The following is a 6,309-nucleotide window of genomic DNA, read 5'->3' on the forward strand; positions in this document are numbered from 1 at the left end:
GAAAGCCTAACCTTGACAAGCAGGCGTGTTTGATATAAGGCTGCGAAGACGCTATGAGATTGATTGATGTGCGCTCTAACCATCGACTGGCTATTCCTGGTGAATGACAAACTGTTAAGCCAATTGGTAGAAAGATCATTTATATTCCCATAGTATCTTGAATTTACGAAACGATAAAAACGTAAAGCCTATAGACATGGAGAAAGGCAGCTCGGGAATAAAGCTATAGGCCTACAAATCAAGTGAGGTGACTGTACTTCAGTTTTCATTCGGTTATCAGGATTTGGAACTAGAATCCACAGAGAGCCTTCGTGACCGAAGCAAACAATTACAATGTTATAGCTTCGATACTGACACTATTCGGCATGAAAATAAACGGCAATGTTTTTGACGTTGTTTCGCGGGGATTATGCTACTATTCTCGGTTTGAAAGGGAGAGAGCAGCGCGGCACTAGAGAAGCCGGAGGTTAATCACGTTTTCAGCACCTAGACAGCTCCTTGTGGAAGAGGAGGTCTATATTCGGCAGCAAGGAGTCCCTTCTGCGATCGCGGGGGAAGCCCTCAACCCTCACTAGCAAATTTGGAGCCGTGTAGCCAACAACACACACAACGTTCTGACCTTTCTTCCTCCACTCTCCAACGATGCCGGTTATTTGGTGGTCAGTCAGGGACACTTAATATAATCTTGCTGAACGACGATGGTGCTTGCATTTCGGCTCCAGTCTTTTCGTTTTGCACAGGATTCTAAGCAGCAGCAGCAGGGGAGCTTGTCCAATGTAAAAGTGCTAAGGAAGGCAGCAGCCTACACATCGCCACGAGCTTGGAGCACGAGCCTCACTCACGCTGATCATCACAGAGGGAGACATTATCACGAGCACGCGGCCAACGGGAGGCTCGATTAGACTGTCAACAATGTAAATCAAGACAGGTAGGAAGGTTCTTCTTTGGTTGAACTGAATAAAAGATTAGTTGTACATTGCCGGGGCACTCCCTCGGTGTAGCCTACAACGGGGACCACCCCCGCTTTACGCACTAGGCTACTATAGTCTCTCGAGTCTCTGCTTCTATATTCAGGTACCACAGCGACTAAGTATAGTCCTAACGTGGATTAATGCTTGGTTTAGTCCGTTTCAATTACAATTTCCAGTAGGGTTACATTGTTATTAGTTCCTGAACAGGGAGGCAAACATTTGCATGTCAAGCTACCTGTCAGTTTGGTTTTGACGTGGATATGTAAAATGAAGTAAGTGTGAAGAAACCTCAGTTATGAAGTAAGGGGGCCGTTAGCCTACTTTACTATTCAATGAACTGTGTGAGACCCAGCGCATGTTCCAAATGGCCTACATAGGCTCACTTAAATGTAGTGCACTATATAGTACGTAGATTAGAGGAGAGATGAATCTGAACTGATAGGCTCCTGTAGCTTATTAAGGTCATGCAGAGACCAGTGGACAGACCTCTACTTGATATTTTGTGCTGATCAGGCAAAGCACAGTCTATGAACTCTCACCATTCAAACACCATGGTCGAAAAAAGGGTATTCAAGAGAATTTGCTTAACATAACCCTTTATACAGTAAGTTGGGATGTGCTAACAACCTCCAGTTGTTGTAGTCTTTAGTAGAAGTCTCTCAATATACCTTCTCACCAGCACCATCTGACATGTAATGATGGGCAACACAGAAAGATTTGACCTGTAATGTCTCTCACATCTTCTCCATTTAAAGTATTGGTACTGTAGTGTATGTCTTGTGTTTAAAGTATTGGTACTGTAGTGTATGTCTTGTGTTTAAAGTATTGGTACTGTAGTGTATGTCTTGTGTTTAAAGTATTGGTACTGTAGTGTATGTCTTGTGTTTAAAGTATTGGTACTGTAGTGTATGTCTTGTGTTTAAAGTATTGGTACTGTAGTGTATGTCTTGTGTTTAAAGTATTGGTACTTAAAGTGTTATTGAATGACTCATACATAGCCTACCATATGTCTTCCTCAGGGATTGCCATAATAATGTGTCACTGTCTAAACTGTCTGTCTGTAGTGTATGTCTTCATTTAAAATCATCAATCTATCTAAATAAAGACCAAGCACCTGGGTAGGTTTTCACTCATGCATGTCCTGTGTCAAGCGTAATGGCTTTTCCCAGCAGTAACTCAACAATGGACTCATTCTATGGTGAGAGCAGCTCTTTGGGAGTATTATCCAGCAGACATGCAGGTGATGTGCTCTTACTATAGACATAGAATGAATCATCTTTTACTTTGAAGAATTGCTGTTGTAGGTTACTCTTCAAGCTACAATTATAGTTCTTCATTGTCTTAGTATCCCCATACTGTTTCTGGTGCCAGTATACAATGTTTTACTGAACTCATAAACATCTTAGTGTAATACGGATGTAATATGGTTGTAGTACATGTCAGGTGTAATTGATATTTAATTCAATCCCCAGGTTCAACAGAGTCTATCTGGTGTGGTGATCTCAGAAGCTAAGAGAGGCATAGCCTGACTGAGAACTGAGTGAAGATCATAGCCTCCTCCTCTTCCTCTCGCCATCGCCATCACCATCCACCAACATGGCTAACCCTCAGTAAGTATAGTACATTCCACCAACCAGTGTGTGTATCTCCTCTCTGTCCCCCCCAGAACATGACCTGTGCTCAGTAAGATCTCTCTCTCCCCAGAACATGACCTGTGCTCAGTAAAATCTCTCTCCCCCCAGAACATGACCTGTGCTCAGTAAGATCTCTCTCCCCCCAGAACATGACCTGTGCTCAGTAAGATCTCTCTCCCCCCAGAACATGATCTGTGCTCAGTAAGATCTCTCTCCCCCCCAGAACATGACCTGTGCTCAGTAAGATCTCTCTCCCCCCATAACATGACCTGTGCTCAGTAAGATCTCTCTCCCCCAGAACATGACCTGTGCTCAGTAAGATGTCTCCTGACCCCAGAACATGACCTGTGCTCAGTAAGATGTCTCCCCCAGAACATGACCCATGTGCTCAGTAAGATGTCTCCCCCAGAACATGACCTGTGCTCAGTAAGATCTCTCCCCCAGAACATGACCTGTGCTCAGTAAGATCTCTCCCCCAGGACATGACGACCTGTGCTCAGTAAGATCTCTCCCCCAGAACATGACCTGTGCTCAGTAAGATCTCTCTCCCCCAGAACATGACCTGTGCTCAGTAAGATCTCTCTCCCCCAGAACATGACCTGTGCTCAGTAAGATGTCTCCTCCCAGAACATAACCTGTGCTCAGTAAGACGTCTCCTCCCAGAACATGACCTGTGCTCAGTAAGATGTCTCCTCCCAGAACATGACCTGTGCTCAGTAAGATGTCTCTCCCGCAGAACATGACCTGTGCTCAGTAAGATCTCTCTCCCCCAGAACATGACCTGTGCTCAGTAAGATCTCTCTCCCCCAGAACATGACCTGTGCTCAGTAAGATCTCTCCCCCAGAACATGACCTGTGCTCAGTAAGATCTCTCTCCCCAGAACATGACCTGTGCTCAGTAAGATCTCTCTCCCCCAGAACATGACCTGTGCTCAGTAAGATCTCTCTCCCCCAGAACATGACCTGTGCTCAGTAAGATGTCTCCTCCCAGAACATGACCTGTGCTCAGTAAGATCTCTCTTCCCCAGAACATGACCTGTGCTCAGTAAGATGTCTCCCCCAGAACATGACCTGTGCTCAGTAAGATGTCTCCTCCCAGAACATGACCTGTGCTCAGTAAGATGTCTCTCCCCAGAACATGACCTGTGCTCAGTAAGATGTCTCCTCCCAGAACATGACCTGTGCTCAGTAAGATGTCTCCTCCCAGAACATGACCTGTGCTCAGTAAGACGTCTCCTCCCAGAACATGACCTGTGCTCAGTAAGATGTCTCCTCCCAGAACATGACCTGTGCTCAGTAAGACGTCTCCTCCCAGAACATGACCTGTGCTCAGTAAGATCTCTCTCCCCCAGAACATGACCTGTGCTCAGTAAGATGTCTCCCCCAGAACATGACCTGTGCTCAGTAAGATGTCTCCTCCCAGAACATGACCTGTGCTCAGTAAGATGTCTCCTCCCAGAACATGACCTGTGCTCAGTAAGACGTCTCCTCCCAGAACATGACCTGTGCTCAGTAAGATGTCTCCTCCCAGAACATGACCTGTGCTCAGTAAGACGTCTCCTCCCAGAACATGACCTGTGCTCAGTAATATCTCTCTCCCCCCAGAACATGACCTGTGCTCAGTAAGATGTCTCCTCCCAGAACATGACCTGTGCTCAGTAAGATGTCTCCCCCCAGAACATGACGTGTGCTCAGTAAGACGTCTCTCGCCCAGAACATGACCTGTGCTCAGTAAGATCTCTCTCCCCCAGAACATGACCTGTGCTCAGTAAGATCTCTCTCCCCCCAGAACATGACCTGTGCTCAGTATGATCTCTCTTCCCCCAGAACATGACCTGTGCTCAGTAAGATCTCTCCCCCCAGAACATGATCTGTGCTCAGTAAGATCTCTCCCCCCAGAACATGACCTGTGCTCAGTAAGATCTCTCCCCCCCAGAACATGACCTGTGCTCAGTAATATCTCTCTCCCCCAGAACATGACCTGTGCTCAGTAAGATCTCTCTCCCCCAGAACATGACCTGTGCTCAGTAAGATCTCTCTCCCCCAGAACATGACCTGTGCTCAGTAAGATGTCTCCCCCAGAACATGACCTGTGCTCAGTAAGACGTCTCTCCCCCAGAACATGACCTGTGCTCAGTAAGATCTCTCTCCCCCAGAACATGACCTGTGCTCAGTAAGATCTCTCTCCCCCCAGAACATGACCTGTGCTCAGTAAGATCTCTCTCCCCAGAACATGACCTGTGCTCAGTAAGATCTCTCTCCCCCAGAACATGACCTGTGCTCAGTAAGATCTCTCCCCCAGAACATGACCTGTGCTCAGTAAGATCTCTCTCCCCCAGAACATGACCTGTGCTCAGTAAGATCTCTCTCCCCCAGAACATGACCTGTGCTCAGTAAGATCTCTCTCCCCCCAGAACATGACCTGTGCTCAGTAAGATGTCTCCCCCCCAGAACATGACCTGTGCTCAGTAAGATGTCTCCTCCCAGAACATGACCTGTGCTCAGTAAGATGTCTCCTCCCAGAACATGACCTGTGCTCAGTAAGACGTCTCCTCCCAGAACATGACCTGTGCTCAGTAAGATGTATCCTCCCAGAACATGACCTGTGCTCAGTAAGACGTCTCCTCCCAGAACATGACCTGTGCTCAGTAATATCTCTCTCCCCCCAGAACATGACCTGTGCTCAGTAAGATGTCTCCTCCCAGAACATGACCTGTGCTCAGTAAGATGTCTCCTCCCAGAACATGACCTGTGCTCATTAAGATCTCTCTCCCCCAGAACATGACCTGTGCTCAGTAAGATCTCTCTCCCCCAGAACATGACCTGTGCTCAGTAAGATCTCTCTCCCCCCAGAACATGACCTGTGCTCAGTAAGATGTCTCCTCCCAGAACATGACCTGTGCTCATTAAGATCTCTCTCCCCCAGAACATGACCTGTGCTCAGTAATATCTCTCTCCCCCCAGAACATGACCTGTGCTCAGTAAGATGTCTCCTCCCAGAACATGACCTGTGCTCAGTAAGATGTCTCCTCCCAGAACATGACCTGTGCTCATTAAGATCTCTCTCCCCCAGAACATGACCTGTGCTCAGTAAGATGTCTCACCCCAGAACATGACGTGTGCTCAGTAAGACGTCTCTCCCCCAGAACATGACCTGTGCTCAGTAAGATGTCTCCTCCCAGAACATGACCTGTGCTCAGTAAGACGTCTCTCCCCCAGAACATGACCTGTGCTCAGTAAGATGTCTCCTCCCAGAACATGACCTGTGCTCAGTAAGATGTCTCACCCCAGAACATGACGTGTGCTCAGTAAGACGTCTCTCCCCCAGAACATGACCTGTGCTCAGTAAGATCTCTCTCCCCCAGAACATGACCTGTGCTCAGTAAGATCTCTCTCCCCCCAGAACATGACCTGTGCTCAGTATGATCTCTCTTCCCCCAGAACATGACCTGTGCTCAGTAAGATCTCTCCCCCCAGAACATGATCTGTGCTCAGTAAGATCTCTCCCCCCCAGAACATGACCTGTGCTCAGTAAGATCTCTCCCCCCCAGAACATGACCTGTGCTCAGTAATATCTCTCTCCCCCAGAACATGACCTGTGCTCAGTAAGATCTCTCTCCCCCAGAACATGACCTGTGCTCAGTAAGATGTCTCCCCCAGAACATGACCTGTGCTCAGTAAGATGTCTCCCCCAGAACATGACC

Source organism: Oncorhynchus nerka, linkage group LG27 (genome assembly GCF_034236695.1).
Source record: "Oncorhynchus nerka isolate Pitt River linkage group LG27, Oner_Uvic_2.0, whole genome shotgun sequence".
NCBI classification, from domain to species: Eukaryota; Metazoa; Chordata; class Actinopteri; order Salmoniformes; family Salmonidae; genus Oncorhynchus; species Oncorhynchus nerka.